This window comes from Simochromis diagramma, unplaced genomic scaffold (assembly GCF_900408965.1).
Source record: "Simochromis diagramma unplaced genomic scaffold, fSimDia1.1 OVJJ01000304.1, whole genome shotgun sequence".
NCBI classification, from domain to species: domain Eukaryota; kingdom Metazoa; phylum Chordata; class Actinopteri; order Cichliformes; family Cichlidae; genus Simochromis; species Simochromis diagramma.
In genome coordinates this window covers 1,815,397-1,834,478 of record NW_024387030.1, presented here as the reverse complement: position 1 = coordinate 1,834,478, position 19,082 = coordinate 1,815,397, and the positions used below count along the sequence as shown (strand labels likewise).

General features: G+C 39.6%; 1 long non-coding RNA gene across 1 annotated transcript; it reads left to right on the top strand.

Annotated features, from left to right (window-relative positions):
• Positions 1-334: 334 nt before the first annotated feature.
• LOC120740373 lies at positions 335-16,336 on the top strand. The gene is made up of 3 exons (XR_005697358.1): positions 335-785; positions 1,096-1,249; positions 16,324-16,336. It is a non-coding gene; the product is annotated as an uncharacterized LOC120740373 (long non-coding RNA).
• The last annotated feature ends 2,746 nt before the right edge of the window (positions 16,337-19,082 follow it).

Sequence of the window (19,082 nt, the reverse complement as noted above, 5' to 3'; positions counted from 1 at the left end):
CAGAAATTAGAGTAATCTGTTTTTCATTGTTCCTGACCCTCAGACACATTGTCACATCTTTCTGGTAGGCTTATAATATAATAATCTGCCATATAAAAGGGTGGATTTATTATCTTTCCTAAGTCTAACCAAGCAACTTTAATCTCCTGGCCTAAACTCGTGCGTGCGTGTGTGTTCTTGCCACTAAGTCACTTATCTCTGTCCAGATTTCTTGATTGTTTCAGACTTGTTGTTACAGCACCGTGCAGCAGCTAAAACATCCTGTAAATTTCTTGACCTTCCTTACAGGCACTTGGAATGCATTTAATCAAACATTGTACTAATAAATGATGGGACAAAGCCAAAAAATCAGTATTGGATGATTGTGTTTTAGCCCTCAGTCACCACATTGTTTAAAAACGGCATGATTCTACACTGAAAAATAATATAAATGCAACACTTTTGTTTTTGCTCCCATTTTTCATGAACTGAACTTAAAGATCTGAAACATTTTCTACATACACAAATGACCCATTACTATCAAATATTGTTCACTGATCTGTCTAAATCTGTGTTAGTGAGAACTTCTCATTTGCGGAGATAATCCATCCCACCTCACAGGTGTGGCTTGTCAAGGTGCCGATTAGACAGCATGAGGTTATGGTCATGGATAAATGGCACAACAATGGTCCTCAAGATCTCAACACGGTATCTCTGTGCATTCAAAATGCCAACAATGAAATGCACTCGTGTTCATTGTCCATAACCCCACCGGCACCATGGGCTACTCAATCCACAACGTTGACGTCAGCAAACTGCTCATCTACATGACGCAACAAAAGCTGTCTTCCATCTGCCCTGAACAGTAAAAACATCTGTCATCAGAACACCTCTCCAACGTGCCTGACGCCATCAAATGTGAGCATTTGCCCACTCAAGTTTGGTTAAAGTGACAAACTGCAGTCAGGTCCAGACCCCGATGAGGACCACGAGCATGCAGATGAGCTTCCCTGAGACTGTTTCTGACAGTTTTTGCAGAAATTCTTTGGTTATGCAAACCAATTGTTGCTGCAGCTGTCTGGGTGGCTGTTCTTCACCTGGTCGACCTTCCTGGAGGTGAACATGCTGGATGTGGAGGTCCTGGGCTGGTGTGGTTACATGTGGTCTGCGATTGAGAGGTCAGTTGGATGTACTGCCAAATTCTCTGAAACGCCTTTGGAGATGGCTTATGGCAGAGAAATGAACATTCATTTCACCGGCAACAGTTCTGGTAGACATTCCTGCAGTCAGCATGCCAATTGCACACTCGCTCAAAAGCATCTGTAGCATTGTGCTGTCTGATCAAACTGCATATTTCAGAGTGGTCTTTTATTGTGGGCAGTCTAAGGCACACCTGTGCAATATCCATGCTGTCTAATCGGCACCTTGACATGCCACACCTGTGAGGTGGGATGGATTATCTCGGCAAATAAGTTCTCACTAACACAGATTTAGACAGATTTGTGAACATTATTTGATAGTAATGGGTCATTTGTGTATGTAGAAAATGTTTTAGATCTTTAAGTTCAGTTCATGAAAAATGGGAGCAAAAAAGTGTTGCATTTATATTTTTGTTCACTGTATAATAAAAATAACAGCATGGGTTTGTGAACACAGCACTGTCTACAAATGCAGGCTAAAGCTCTATCATGAAAAGAAGAAGCCATATCCATATGTAAACATAATCCACAAACACAGCCATCTTTTCTTGGCCTAAGCTAATTTAAAATGCACTGGCAAAGTGGATAACTGTTCTGTGTGCAACAAAGGAGACCCAGGAGTGCTGAGCAGGTAGAATCCTTTATCAGAAACGAATGGATCTACAGCAGTCTCCCAAAAGTCCAGCAACTGATTTCCTCAGTTCCCAGTTTCTGGACTGTTTAAAGAAGACTGGATCCTACACTGTCACAAACACTGCTCTGTCCCAACAACTTGAGACCAAATCTTTCAGTTTTTACGATCAAATTTCATTTTCTCGGTTTGGTATTTTCTATTGTCTTTTGAGACCCTTTTGAACTTTTTGTTGTCATCTTCTAAAAAAAAAAAAAGGTCACTTCATACGTAGGCTCTTTAGTCCAGTAGCATTGCCAAGAAATTTTGTTCCTGTGTTGCTTGTTTGTTCTCTCTTTTACAAGATAAAACTAGCTGGATTAGATTCAGAACCAACCCTCTCTCAAAAGTAGTGCATCTATCAACAGCATCAGAGTTGGCAGGTGGTTGGGGTAGGCAGTAGTCACACAAAAGGCAAAGCGCTCACACCAGAAACTGGGAGTTGCGTGTAGACTTCCATCTGTGCCTTGGTTTAGGTAACAAAAGCAAATGTCTTGGGGGTGAAATGAGAAAGATTGTAGTTTGTTAAAATGCAAATGAAGACATTGTATTTTAAGTTTTTTATATTAAGGCAGATCACAACTTTTTCATAACCTTAATGAAGTGCAGCAAATGCCTGAACATGACCATAAAAAGCGGAATATTGATGTTGTGGGTATAAGTAAATGTTGTATTGCACTTTCTCAGTGAACATGGTAACAGCAAATAAATTGATTTGCACATTAAGTTGATATAAAACAAATCCAAGTCACGATAACTCACAAAGGCAGCAAGTCTCTGAAAACATCTGAAAGATGACTTTGCCAGGCATCAAAACAACATTAGATAGCACTACATAACCCCCTGTTCTCTACTCTACACTTTGTTTGGATGTTAAGCTGCAGTGAGAAGTAGTATCTCTCAGGTCTCTGTGCTTGTTGATATGTTACTTACCTGATAAATTTGCTGTTTGTCCAAAGATAACAGAATAGAATAATCCTTTAATTGTCCCACAAAGGGAAATTTGGTTGTAACAGCAGCCAGAAAGACGCATATACAAACAAACAAACAAACAGTACACAGAACAGAAACATACACATTTTTCTTACATATTTACATCAAGGACAATGGTTACTATAAAAAGTACTGTACAGTTATTAAATTAAATAAAATTAACTACAGATAAGAGGCAAACCCAGGTTGTAGTGCGAATCGGTTGATTAAATTATTGCAGTTACAGCGCAGATGTAAACATCTATGATTGTTGGGAGCAGTTTTGATTGTACATTAATGTGGTTACTGGTCACAAAAGAATTGTTCACATTTGTTCACATTTCTTTTGCTGAGTCTATGAAAAAGTGCCAACGATAACAGTTTGAGGGGCATAAAGTAGTATTTTTGCACCAAGAAGATGATTCTCAAAGAGCTATTGTCTGAAAACTTAGTAAATATCAGCATGGTGTGCAGTGTCTCCTGAAAAAAAAAATCTGAGGAAACTGCAAAAACAAAATAAGTGTCAACAGTATCAGAAAGTAATGACCTTAAGACACAGAAAACCTGAAACTGGACCTTCAGTTGATCCAAATTGTATTATATTTCGTCAAGTCAATATATGGGCCGCAAGTAGGGTTGAGATGGTCCGCAAGTGGCGCCTGGCCCACGAGTTTGAGATCCCTGATCTACTGTTCACTGAAGCTTCATCAGAAATGGTCCCAGTAGAAGGGTGGCTGTCAAGAGCCATTCTTACAGAGGAGAAAGGGTGAGAAATGCCAAATGTTATGGCCGGTCTAGGAAAACCCGATCGCAACAAGAGTGATCCATCCCCTGCTCAACCCCAAGCAGCACATCACACCATAAGTTAAAATATGAAATGGTTTATTTGCAAACACGAAGCGAAAAATGGGTTCACAGGAGTCACTCAGGCTTCGGGGTGGACCCACGCCAAAATAACAAACAAAAAAGGAAACTAACTCGGAGCGATTGCTTACCTAGCCCCAAAGAAACATTACCAAACAACAATCACTTACCTCCCTGACTAACTAAACATGAGAAGACTGTACCCAACTGAAAAGGCAATCCACCCCTACTTCCTCCTGGACCTGCAAAGCAACACAGGGCATGTCGCAGCCCCAGCCGGTTGGGGTAAAACCGAGGATGGATGATTGCTGTCCTCAACCGCGCCGTCTTATACTCTGCCTCCAGAGCAGCATCCAGTCCTGGCGTACCATCTTCGGGATCCACCACTCCTAGAGGCGCACCTGCACACTCACATTTGCACGTCATAATCCCAAGCCACGACGGCAGCCGTAACGCAAAGTTCACAAGACCTGAATTGAAATCAGTTTTATGGGGTGATTTTGGTAAATATCATTATGTATGGAAGAGAGAGAGGAACAACTGAGTGTCTACAGGCATCTGTAAAACATAGTGAGAGCTCTATCGTTTATAGCTGCATTTCAGCCAGTGGTATTGGGCAAAACTGATGGAATGAAGAGCACAGACAAGATTTTGATCTGCCATGCAATACCATGAAAGCATCTGACTGTTTTCATTTATCAGCATGACAATGATGATAAAACATTGCCAATGCAATAAAAGCATGCCTGGATAGGAAAACACAATGGAACACTCAGTCATGGAATGGCCCTCTCAGAGCCCAGAACTCAGCATTATTGAAGCACTGTGGGATCGCCTTGACAGAGAACACAACCAACAATCAGCCAAAAATAGTTTTGGTTTATTTCTAAATGTCAATGTTTAAAGTCCTAGACAGTTGTTCACTTGCACAGTGATAGTGTTTACCCTTGGAGGATGAATGACATAATCCAAAGAAAACTGTCTTTTTAGGAAATAAAAGCTGGCAGATCTGTTATTATACTTTTTGAGTCATAGCATTGAAGAATAAAACATAAAATGCACTAAAGTGGATTGCACAGGCAGACTTTTTTTTTTTTTTCCCAGGTATTTTAGGTGTGCCACTGCATGCTGGTCCACTTTGCAGTGATTTATTGCTATAAAAAGCCTCACAAGGCCCACTGGGTTCACTTGTTATAAAGACGGGGGAAAGTCCCTGTTGCCCTGTAAGACTCACTGTCAGACGGCCATTACCCGTCTCTAATCCAGGCCAACTATGTTGATCTGGTTCTAGATCTCTTCCATCGCCTCCTTTGCTCCCACTCTTTTCTCTTTATAACAACTTGCAATATAGACTCACCTTGCTTCTTGCCAGGTGGCTAATGAATTTTTCATATCTAGTATATGGTGCTGGAGAGATGGGGTAAAATCCTGACATGGGAGGTTGCGTGGGTGGGCTTGTCAGTCTGTGGAGAAAGGGGCATCGATTAATGGAAGTAGGAAGTGTGAACAATTACAGCTTGGTCAGACAGGGCAGGGCTGAATTCTGCATGTTTCAGTAAGGAGAGTGAAGGACGGTGGGATTCATTCTGCAATCCTAGGGAATAGGCTGGGGAAATTATGGTAAGGTTCTGAATTGTTGGCTCACTCACTTCAGTGGCAAGAATATCTCTCAGCTACAATACTCCTCCTCACATACCAATTAAAGCATTGGATAGTGGAACCCAGTGTTCATACATGACGTGCATATGCAGAAGATAAAGGCTAATCTTAGGAATTCCAATATTGTTGATCCTGAAGAAATGGAAAGAAACAAAACAAATTATTTTTCCTTTAAAAGCAATGATTACAAGAAATCCCGTGTAATGCACAAGTAGAGGCCACAATAGTGAGACTGGCTTCCACCTTTACTCTTGACAAGCACACAGCAGTATATCGAAACAAGGATTTAGGTGTATGTTCAATAGAAAATCTTCAACAGTGCTGTTCAGCTGCTGCTGCAGTATACCATCTATCATCTTCCTGCAATCCACTATAGAAGAAAGAAGGTATTAACCCCCGGTGAAGAAAGTGAGGCATTAAAACCTATAGGATAAAATTTCTATTTGGAATGACTTGATATATTTTCAAAATTAGTATTGTTGGAACATCTAGTTCAAAAGTGCTGCAAAACACTTTGTTTGGCATAATGAGACAAACCCAAAATGTTATGCAGCGTGAATAAAAAGTATTTGCTCTATTGAGAGAATGAAGAAAATGACTAGACATTGAGCAGGTAGTTCAGTTCATTGACTATATTGAAGTAGTAAATCTGTGTTTGCTGTCTACATGCTGAATTAAGTGTATAGAAGAAATAAGAAAGCTAAGTTATTATTGTGCTGCTGGAACAGGAGAAACATCAGAAAGTTCATAAACATTTTGAGATTGACAGAAAAAGAAGAATTGGGCAATTATGTGGGTATGTGAAACTTGAGTAGGCCAGTGAAGGCATGGGAGTGCCGTAGATACCTTAAGGATTAACAGGTAATTGGAAGAATGCTGGTTGAGCAAATTCTAGTTTTAAAGGCAAAAATAATAGGGGGGAAAAAAGTCATTTTTAAAGGTCTGATTGGGTGAAGAAATGTAGTCAAAACTCACTGGCCAGATATTTTGATGTTGTGGAAAAAAAATGAAGAATTATTGGGGGGGAAAAAATAAACAACCGAATCAGAAACGAGGGCAAAGATCACAAAATCAAAAGTTCACAACCACACAAGAGAAAGCCTTTCATGTCTAGCTACAGATGGATTATGTATAGAAATACAATCAAACCTTACATTCTACTGTTCCTCTGTCAGGTACGGTATAACAGCAGCATCTGTGGTGGTTGGAGGAAAGGGAGAAAAACAGATGAGTTACTCATTATCTTTCCACTCTTGCAATATATAGGAGATATAAAAGCTAATCAGCGCTCTGCTTGTCAAACAGGACAAAGCAGCTGTTGTTTTACAGAGTGAGCAGAAGACAGAAATGTTGATGCTACATATTCTGAGATCTCATTCTACAGATACTAATAACTGTCCCAAACGGCAACACCTATGAGGGTAGTCAGCAGTTTACAACACACAACAGACAGGGTGATTAGTGCAGAACACACCTAAACTGCAAATCATTTGAAGAACCAAAATGTCTTCATAAAGCATCTTGACATTGTACTCGCATTTTCAGATACTATCTCTTTAGTTATCTTTTTGATTATTCTGATATGCACGGTAATACAAACAATCCAATCAGAGTAACATAATGTGGCTCTACAGGCAGCTTTTGACAGGGAGGTTAAAGTGACAGCCATCCTTCATTATCAGATTGATTTGGATCCACAAGGGGGAAGTCGGTGCGGGGAAATTATGTTTAAGTATTTTCTAAACTGATTAGATGCTATTATTAGACATCATAACTTGGCTATTTGCCCTCTGAGATAGTTTCATATGGTTATAGTAATGACTTGTAATTGCTTTCCTTGATAGGCAGTCAAGAAGAGTTTTAAAGTGACACTGAAGGGGGGAAAATTATCATGAGCTAGGTAGCAGTGATCCAAAGAGTACAAGTTATATGTAGTGAACAAACAACAGTGCTGCTGAACTTAACACACACACTCTAACATTTGTTAACTAAACTGACAACAACACAATACTATGATATTTACAAACATACATCCATCCATCCATCCATTTTCAGGGTTGCAGGGGGTGCTGGAGCCTATCCCAGCTGTCATAGGGCGATAGGCGGGGTACATCCTGGACAGGTTGCCAGTCTGTCACAGGGCTAACGCATAGAGACAGACAACCATTCGCTCTCACATTCACTCACGCATTCACACCTATGGGCAATTTTGGATTAATCAATTAACCTACCCCCACAAGCTGCATGTCTTTGGACGGTGGGAGGAAGCCGGAGTACCCGGAGGGAACCTACGCAAACATGGAGAGAACATGCAAACTCCACACAGAAAGACCTGATGGTGGACTTGAACTCAGGACCTTCTTGCTGTGCAGCAACAGTGCTAACCACCGTGCTGCCCTTTTATTATATTAACAAACATACACACATTAAAACATGAAAACGAACTAGTTCCATCAGGGCAAGCAAAGCACCAGTACTTGTCCAATGTAATCTAAAATGACACATCAATTAAACTGTTTTAATTAATTCAAAGTAAAAGTGATCTGTCTCTTTACATATCAAATAACATTCTGTCATAAAATATCTCCTGTTTGCATCAATCTTTTAAATTTCTTCTATCTTGTGGCTTCATTTAACTTTTGTCTCTGGAAGCAGATTTGACTCAGATTCTATTGGAATCCGTAGTGTTTGTTGTTTACCCTGTGCATGTCCATGTTCTATTAACAATGACTTGAGCTTGTCAAGGCTGATGGGAGATAAGCATAGAAGACAAGCTGCCATTGGCTCTGGTTTCAGTGCTCTTAGATCAGTTACCTTTCTGCATGTTTATGGAAACGGAGGTAGCATCAGCAAGTAAACTCCCACTTTGATATCTGTCATCTTAACAGATAAGCTTTCTCTTAGTTACCACCAGAATTAGAATTTACTTTATAGACGTTTATAATAATTTCTTCCCATGTCTGATTTGATAAACAGATACTGAACAAGTACAGTTTCAGCTAGCATTTTGTTAATATACCACTTGTCATGGTTGTGCGTCTGGTGACCAGGTGTTTATGTTGTGATTATTCAATAGGCTTTGATTTAGTGTTTCCATGGGTTTAGTCTCTTGTGTTTGTGGTTTCCCAAGTTCTTTAAGTGCCTGAGTTTTCTCTAGCGTTTTCTGTATTTTACAGTTCTTTTTTGCAGTTCTTTTACAAATAGTCACAAATAGTTGATTCTGTTCATCTGGGCAGTTCTTCAGTGAGGAAGCAGTGCAAAAAGGTGAAAATGTCCATGCAGAGTGCAGACAGATACACAGGGCCATCAAGTTATATAAAAGAATAAAAGAAGAGCAGCACAAAATCATGGGAAGGTATGTTTTAATGTGGTCTTTGTTTCTGCTGCCTTCTGTGAAACCAGAAATGTTCAGAGATGAAAACACAATGTTGGAGAGCAATATGCGCTGAGTTATGTATTGAGTTTAATGAAGTGGGGAAAGTTACCTGAAGCAGCCAGTAACATGGAAAGCTAAATGTGGAATTTTGGAGAAATTCAGTTTTGCCAAAAAAAAACTAAAGGCTAAACACAAACAGGATAACCATAACTATTAACACATTTGTGTTTTCGAATAAATTCACTTGTCTGGAGCATTTAGGTGTGTGTTAAACGAATACCAAGAAGGAAAGACATTAGCAATTCCAAAACATCCAATACCTACATCTCTATAGGCCACAATTAGCATGTAAAATATTAAAGTTCATAACAGTACAAGTAGAAGAAGACAAGGAAAAACCTCTTTCTTAAAAAGGAACATAGCAGCACAGCTTAGGTTTGTAAAATTACAAGTGAAGACTTCTGGAACAATGTCCTTTGGACAGATGAGATGTTTTTTTTTTTTTTCCCCAACACACTGAATCCTATTTGGAGGATCAGCTGATCAGTAGAAGCATCTTATACCAACTGCCCAGCACAGTGGTGGTGGTATGATGATTTAGGCTTGTTTTACAGCCACAGGAATTGGTCGCCTTGCTGTCATTGTTATACAGAGGAGTTCATGGTCTAAACAATACAAAGTATTCTGGACTGAAATGTAAGGCTGTTTCTGAGACGGACAACGCTTGGACAGAAATGGGTCATGCAAGGACATAAAAACACTCCTAAGGACAACAACAAATCACAAATAGTGGATTCTGTTCATCTGGACGTAGCATTTTCACTGGGAGAAATGTTTCGTCACTCATCCAGGTGACTTCAGTTTCAGCTGACTGCAGCTTTCCCCAATCCTGTAAACAGTACATTTGCATAACGACCTAAAGCAGGACCACTGATGAACAATGGGCTGTGAGGTCAGTTTCTTGATGATTAATATTCAAATTGTCATTACTATTGATCAACAACCACTGATCATAAACTATCAATGACAATTGCTCAGTGGCCATGAGTACCATTCACAGAGAGTTGGGGAATGGCTACAATCACGGCATTGTAAGATGGTGAAAGATGGACCCTTAGGCCCCCTCCTCGATTCAGAGACGGTCTGTCCCTTTTCACATAAATGGCATCTCTCCCGCTCAAACCAGCGCTCATCCCTGTCCAGAATATCCTCATAGTATATGGAATGGCCACTGGCCTGTAGGTGTAAATAACTCATGTAATCTCTTACACTCTCTTCGTGCAACCACTTCCTGGGTCTTGTTTCAGGGGCTCATAAATATTTTTGTCATTGAGCAGTGAAATAATTTTCTCATGTTAGTCTTTCTTGTTTAGCAAAACTGTGCACCTACCCTTGTCTGCCCGATGATAATGTTGTTGTCTTTACTAAGCTGTGCAAGTGCCTTCCTCTCCCCCATGCTGATGTTGGATGTTGGGGGGTTGGCATTGCTGAGGCAGGCTGAAACTCTTCTTCGCAATTGCTCTGCTTTCACATCTTCAATGTTGTTGTTCTGAATTGCTGTTTCTGTAGCTGTGATCAGTTCCACTGGTGGGAACTGAGCAGCAAATCAATAACAAAATGTCTGAAAAGAATAGAATCAAGGTGTTGTAATGGCCCAAGTTAAAACCCAGACCTCAGCCTAATTGAAATGCTGTGATGGGAAGCTGTGCATCAACAAATGCCTATAAATCTCAATGAGTTGAACAACATTGTAAAGAAGAAGAATGGGCAAAATATATTTATCAAGAGAATGTATGTGACTGATAAAATCATAGAGGAAAACAGTCACTCTTAGAACCACATTTAGCAGCAATAACCTGAAGTAGAGTAACAAAGTTATGGGGTATCTTCAGTTTTGCATAGGACTGCATTTATTTTTCACATGTATACTTACTGTATATGAATGACCACAAGAAATGCTTTTAATTAAATATTTAGCTGAGCCATCAAAGGAAGGTTATATCCACAAAATTAAAACGATTGTCATTCATTTATAGAAGCCCTGTTTTTCTTTGTTGTTTATGTGAGGAAATATAAAAGCCACTGTTTGTCTTGGAAAACACATGCAAATAACACACAAAGGGGGACCTTGTCTTACTGCTGGTAATAAGACAATTACCAACAAAAAATGCAATTTTAATGTTTAAGTTGTAAGTGGTAATATAATTTCCAGTTTGATGACTTGTTACATTCCTTAAGATGGGCAGATTGAGTACCCAGGACATCCGCATGTATGTATTATTGTAGGATACAATGTTAAGTGACTTGAGGTGACTGTTGTTGTGTTTTAGTATAATATAAATACAACTTAATTAAATTTTAATTCGAATGTGGTCCAAGACTTCATCCTAGAAATCCTTGGTCCAGATTTGATACTGGAGGTTAGCTAAGGCCACATCTGGACTGGTACTGATGACAGAGTTTGTGATGCCCTTATATGAGAAGTCCATCTTGGAGCTCCTTGTATCTTCTTTGATGGTTATGGTTGTTAGTTACATGAAATTCTGCATCAGAGTTTAAGTTGCAACTGCACCTGACATGTCATTAATAATAACAAACAGGAGAAAATGGGACAGAAGGTGTGCCATTTTTATAAAGCTAAGAACCTTGGGCTCATGTCTAAAGTAGGGCAGCACAAAGATCTAAGGGGTCAGGCCTCATATTGTTTTTTTGTATTTGAGCCAAACACACATGCGTCTGTCTTGACTTCTACATTTTGAAAGGCTTTTGTAATAGTTTGTGATAATGATTTGGTTAATATTAAAAATAACCTTTTTGAATCACTGAGAACATACCGAAAGCAGAAAAATAAATGATAACGTGCCACAAAAAGGCTTTCATGGATTCTTGTAGAAGAGCAGGTCTTAGCTTTCAGAGTGTCCCTTTGTGGAATACAAGGTAAGGTAGCTGTAATGAAGCAGACTGAAAGGACTAGTGTGATGGAGGTGAGAGGCATGTATGCTAGTGAGGTAACATGTCAAGACAAATTACTCCCAGATGTACAAATCTACCATTGCCCTCTCCCAATAGCTGAAAAATTTCAAAGCTGAACTTGTTTTGGAGCAGATTAAAATGAACATTTGGTGTGGACACTGATTTCATTGTTTCTTATTTTTCTAGTCATATTGTGGGGGACCTGGAAGACTTTCAACACAGACACTTCTCCATAAAAAGGTTAGTGACTGATTGACTTCAAAGTGACGGACTTGCATAAATAGGATCAAGCAAATCACTTGTTCCTTTTTGCATCTTCATAATGTGAGAGGTGTGCCTTCATTGCCACTGTGCAGATCCATGCCCGTGTAAAGGTCTTATCTTTGATCTACAAACGGCAGCTTGTGAAAGGTTGCTGGTGATGGTGGTGTATCTACAGTCTGTCATTTTTCCTTTTCTTCCCTTGGTAAATGGCAGCTGTCTTCCTTTCTTGCAATGCATGGAGTGATGCTGAAGGCTTGTTTACAGACACCCCATGGCATGGAGGGCATGATGTGAATTAGGAGGTGGCTGAGGTGTTAGAAGGACTAAGGAAGATCATGCTACAATGTGACTGCTCTGTAGTTGAAAGCACAGGGGAGAAGTGCAGACTCGGCGTCGGAGCCTTGTAAAGTCTGTAGATCTTGCTCTCACTACGCAGTGTTGGCTTGTATGTACAGCAGCCCATAGGGAAACTTAAGTGGAGGGTCCTGGGGGAAAACCAAACGATTTAAAACTAAGCGAGTGACCATCTGCTATCTGAATTCATTGTACTGTACATTGATGACATCGGTATCAGTTAAAATGAAAAGTTCTCCTTTCTGCTCAGCTATAAAATCTCTCTGACCATGGAAAGTCACCATTGTGGGAGAAGAGCTTGAAGGATAAAGAGTAAAATTAAGTTTAGACCCCAAACAGTCATTCATACTTTCCTTATAAATTAACATTTTAAGGTTGACATACAAAGCAGACATTTTTCCCGGTACAATGTCTACAAGGACTACAAATGTTCTATTCCCTGCACTAAAACATTCGATACATTCACCTTGTAATATTAAGCATTTATCGTGCAAATATGACAATGGAAGCATAGAATGTTTTTGATTCTTTTTTCTTTTTTTTCTTTTTTAAATCCCTGTAAAAGCCGTGTGCTGATGTACTCTTCAAAGATTTCAAATCCTTTGTGGTGAGGCTTTGAAAGGAAGAGTGGCCCTGCATAATAATACAATCTAAAGTGGAAAATAAGCTTGACAGTTAAACGGAGTACATCAAAACACTATGAATTTGTAAACAATTTAATTTATTTCACCACTGTGCATATTGTGGATCAAAATGTACTAAAGATTGAGTGTTTTGTCATGGAGCGATTTGATTCAACAGGTAACCTTGTGTTTTTGCAGTCTTTTTCTGTTGTGTACCTATGATCCAATACAGAAATAACAGTCAAAGGACAGTTTTAAGTTATGAGTATGTGATGCTCACTTTCAGCTGTGTAGGGGGGAAAAATAGCAAGATTCTCAGAAATGTCCAGTTCCACCACTGGTTGGCACTTAATGATGATAGTTCATTTCTCCCCTAAATATTGAAGCTATTTCCATGAGCTAGACTGATGGTTAATTGCTCTAGAAACTGTATGAATGTAGCCATGTTATTTATGCATTCTCAGCACAGGTTGACATTTGTGAATAACATTTGAAGACAGGACATATGGAACTTGTATGTGATACATTTGGACATAAAATGAAAGCAATCCTATCATTTTATTCACCTAAATATGCTGATTTTATATTCCGATTTATATCTGCTTTATTCTGTATTCTTCAAAATGAACAATTTCAACATTACTGAGTGCAATTCAATTTCATGAATTGGTTACTCACTGTCACTGCTTGTGCCTATGCACTGAACTGGTCTTGTTACAGCCAACATTAAATGGCAGTCTTGAAATCCCTGGATAGCGAGCTAGACAGTCCCTAGTTTGGGGTCTCTCTAGATACCCTAGATCATGAGTCAATGACTGATTTTGTAATCATATTATATGACCTGTGATTTCATACTTTGAACCATTATAAAGAGAGCAGCTAAACTGTCAGCTGATTACCACCTGATAGTGAGTTGGATAAGATTCTGGGAGTGGATGGCTGATAGGCCTGGCGAACCCTGACACATGATCAGGTTGTATTGGAAGTATCTGGGAGAGTTCCCACAGTGGAAGATCTCCAACTCCTCCCTCTGGCATAGCTTCCGCAATATTCTGAAAGAAACCAGAGGCCAGAGTGGGGCATGTTCCACGTCTCCATTGTTAAGGTGGCTATACAGGGTTTTAGCCAAAAATAATGTTGCTGGTGTCTGCCACAGCGGCAAGCCTAAAATCACATGCTGCACACCACTGTTAAAGGGAACTGTCAAGCTCGCTTTAAATGTGGTCAAACAGAATTATTGAACTTGGTAGTTTGTGGTACAGTCTTTGGCTTTGGTGGTTGCCAAAGCAACCAAGATTATAACTCTTGCCCTAACAAGAGTTCAGTGAAGCCATGAAACAAGACTGTAGATCAGCCTCAGCAAGGTTATTGAACATAAGCTTGCACAATGAGAATGTGGTGCTGCTGAACTCAACTGGAAATAGGTCAGGGAGTGGGAGGACTTCTTTAAGGATCTCCTGAATTCAATTAAAAGGAATGATCCATCACTAAGGTTGAGGTCAGTGCATTAGTGAAAATCTCTCAGCTCAGGATGTTTTTGGGCTGTCCTGGTTGATGGACCTCTCAAACACTTGGTGGGGCTTGGGACGGTGCCTTTTGGATTGGCAAACTGAAGTGATGGTGTACTCTTCTTATAAACGGGGAAGAGAAGGTGTCTGGAGTCACCCTTGGAGATGGGGGTGAGAAGACTTGTAATTCAGGATGATCTCTGAATAGAGCCGCTGCTCTGCTTAAAAGTATACAGTTGAGGTCGTTCTGGTATCTAGAACCAGTTTTAGGTGTGTCCAACTAGGATGACCCAGTAAAAGATGGAGGGACTACATTTCTCTGTTTGCTGTTGAATGCCTTTGTGAAGAGCTGGAAATGAGAATTTGTTCCGTAAACTCATCTTAAAAAAAAAAAAAATTGCGTGCCCCTTTAAGTAAGCAACCTAAATACTACTTCAAGCTCTGAAAATTAGTGTCAAACCTTTGATGCTCCATTAAACATGGTGTGCATGATTTGTGTGAACTGCTAGTTGATAAACCTCCTTTGTGCTGGCTCACTCGTCACCCCATCTCCCCTCACTCAAGTCACACATGACAGTTTTTAAGGAAGAGGGGAAAGTAGTTATTAGCAAACCATTAATAATTCAGTTTAATGTGCATCCAAGGACATGCTTTAAGTCACTGTTAGAGATTTAAACCCACAATAAATCTACTTCATACACTGAAAGGCATGCAACAGCCACCACCCAGTCTGCTAAACTTCTATGAGCATGATTCATTCGAGGCCAATTATAAAGCCAACAACGCTGCGAGTGTGGCCGAGCACTTCTTATGGTGGCAGCTTTCCACGTTTGCTATTTATCATGAACAACTCAGGCGAGATGTCTGCCAAGTGCTCTGCCGTCCATTTGCAAAGTAGCATGTAAATATAATTAAATGATGACATAACCAAATTATGTAAGAGTCTCTAATGGAGTCTGTAACCTTCAATTCTCCGCATGAGCGTTGTTGTATCAGACTGCTTTTGAAGATGTAACAGCAGCTGAAGAGCAGAATTAATGGCAAAGGAGTCGGAATAAATGCAGTGCCGTGTGGAGCTCTGACCTCACATGGCTTGGTTTATATTTAGCATTAAAGGAAATAAAACATATGACTCTATGAATGATCTGATTTTGCATATTAAGTCCCACAAAGTAAGAATTACAGCGGTGGGACAGAGAGGAGCAGACTAACTCGCGAAGAAAACCATGAGTCACGTTAGAGGGCCAAAAATTAGATGCTGAGAGGGAAACACAAGTAAACAGGATTATGGCACAGACCCCGAGGCAAACGAATATCACTGAGAGGTATATCACTGCAAACAAAGATGAATCAACTTCCTCCAGGGTGAAAACCCACAACTTAAAAACGAGGCACTAAAGCTGCTTACTTTTACATGTTAAAAAAAATCCATCATATTCTCTTCAGTTTTTCCTTAGCTTCTAAAGTATGGCCTCATCATCCATCATGAAACAGTTACTCTTTCACTGTATATTATATCACATGCTCCCATGGGTGTTTCACTGAAACCCAGTATGATGAAACATGGTGCAGAGAGCCTTCCACAAGCTTTAATCATTTCTCCACTATTCTTTATAGAGCGATTATTAGCACAGGGATTAATCGGTTCATTTAAATCTCATGCTGGCCTCTTGTGATTTACTTCTGTTGGCAGTTCCAAGTACACAAAGGAATAGTGATGGCACAGAGGGGTTAAGCAGGAGTGGTGTTTTCCCTGTTTGCTCCCCTCTTGATGTAAGTGTCTGCTTGCCAGGAGCTAACAAGGAGCGCAAGACACTTTAACCACTATATCTCCTGACTGGAAAGCTTCATTAGATTGACCGGGTGAGGTGAGGATTAGAAGGATTGGAAGAGCAGGCGAGGAAAAGAGGGCAATTAGTAACCCAGCTAGGGTGCCTTCTTTGGTGAAGCACACAAACAATCCAGCAGCTCTGCAGCGCCACGGCTATCTTTTTATTGTCCTCTTGTACTTATAAGAAATTCCTGCAGTAGTATTTATGCTGTAGTTGTGTTGTGCTATGTGTTGTGGCAGTTTTATGAGGCAATTTTTCTCAGGATGTGTGGGTGTGAGGGTGGGTGGAGTGGTGGTGGGCGGGGAGCGTCCAGCATAGATATATACACCATGTAAGCACAATGCCCTTGAATCTGGCCTTGGACCTCTGTTACATTTCATCCCTCTTTCTTCACTGTCAACAGATCAAGTAACAGCAAAACTAATTCCAAAAGTGGAGTGGCTACAGACCACAGTTTTATTTTTTACTCAGGTAGGTGGGAAGATGTAATGCTTTCAGAGATGCTGCTTGCTATTTGCCTGCTATTTAGTATGCTAAGTATACCACAGTGAGACTGACTGTTATGACATTTAGTTGTAGTTAATACGATGACAGTAATTAGTACTGTGTATATTTTTAGAATTCACAGTACATATGCTTAATGCTTAGTATAGGTGATCCATTTGTTGGAGAAAATTCAGAAGTGTTACTTAAAGGTGCTTTGTGAATTTTTTCAACATTGTTGGTGCCATGGAGGAATGTCTGTGACATGCAAAGACGTGAAAAGGCAATGAAGAAGACGACTAACCAGTGTTCATTCATGACTTTTACACTGAAGAATAACATGGATCTTAGATATCAAAAAGGTTCTTGTGAAATGAGCTTTTGTTTGTTGCCTTTGCAATACCATTTAACACTCCCCGGCCTGAATACAGGGCAAGTGAAAACCGAATGCTGAATGGCAGTGAGCCATTTATAATTAAAATGTTACTGTACCAAACACAATTACTTATTTCTTTGTAACAGGGACATGTACACAGCACAGCAGTGCCTTTGTCTGTTAGGAAACAGCATTTGGCTGTGGCTCAGGAGGAAGACCTTGTTGTCCACTAAGCAGGGGCTTGGCGATTTGTTCTGCATGTCAAAGTGTCCTTCGACAAAAACGCTGAACTCCAAATTGCCCCCGATATATTCATGAATGTGTGAATAGATGAATGTTGCTTGTCGTGTAAGGTGTTTCTCCTGTAAAGTACAAAAGTTCAGTAAGAGTAGACAAGAAGTATATAAATGTCAGTACATTTTTCTGAGAGCTATAATTGACAGCGTTTATGAACAAAAGTCAATTTTCTTCAATGCAATTTTTTTTTCATAATTAAAGAAATCATCTAACGTCACAATTTTCGAGCTGTAATAAGGTACAGAATCTTCTCTCCGTTAAACAAGTGAAAATCAAGTTCTCTGCAAATGGAAATGAGCTGCTGTACACCCACCTTTACCTAATATATATGTCATTAACAAATAAAAGCAGGTGGAGCAGATTTGTATAACAAAACAAATGTCAGTAACTTATATCAGTTACTTCACCAGATGATAGGATGTCCAGAGTTGTCTTTGTGTCTCTCGGGTGAAGGTAACTTAAGTGTCTGATTAGGTTTGTTATGAACGTTTACATGGTGGTCCCTTCCACAGTTACTTTGGCAAACCTTCTGTCTTCAGTCACAGTGATCTGCCTCCGTGATAACAAGTTTGAGTGTGAGGGTGATTATTTCATATAGATTGACTAAAAATTTTACCTATATTATAGAGTAAAATGCACAACTGTAACGGGTTGTATTATCCACTGTCACAATTGCATCTATATGCAAGTGTGATGTGTGCCTTTAATTGGCAGTCTGTGAAAAGCTGTGACCCACTGTAAGCTAAAAGTATCTAGTCCAATGTGTCACAATGCACGATTAAAAGTGGACAGATGGATGAAAAATCAATACTAAGCTAGTTTTTGAGATGAAATCCTTGACCTGTAATGTTATTACTTGCAGTAGTTCTAGTGTTTCAGTGTCTTATGATGGGCCAAGTGCTGCTTGGCTTTCCACTCAATAAATCCGCTATGCTAAACAACAGAAATGCGTTGTCTGCTAGATTTGTCATGATTACAGTAAAGAGTGTATTTCATTTGTGTGACAGCAGCAGAAATCTGCTTCTTGCCTGCTGGAACACCCATTCTATTTTATCTTACAGACACTGGGTATCTTCTTCGTTGTTATTATTACAGAACAGCTTGACAACATATGGTCAGAAAACACAGAGGAAAGGCAGAAATATTGAAATTTTACCCAAAGAAGTGGAACGAAATAATTGTTCACAATCTACACAAAAATAAACTTGATGTGTGCAAGTACAGAATACTGCGTGACTTGTCTAGAGAACTGGAGGGCAAAACACTGCTCCAACATATAGCCATCTGTTTCATGCCAAGAATATTTATATCATCAAAAGTGAGAAAAAATGAGAATATATATCTCACATGCGAACAAACTAAGTCTAAATTACAAATTGAATCTGTACAGTTCATCTATATTGTGTCTGTATCTCTACCAATCCACTGTCATTATGTCAAGTGGTAACTTTATTTCATTGCCTTAAAAACGGATGAGTATTTCATGATGAGTCATCGACTACAGAAAAAATATGCATATGTAAGCGATCTGCTTCAGTTAATTTTTGGAAATTGAAATTAGTTAGCTTATAAGTTGCTTCCAAAATTTAATAACAATTGTTTTTTGGCACTTGAAGAAAATGGAAATTGTGCATGTGTGCGCGTTAGGCTTAG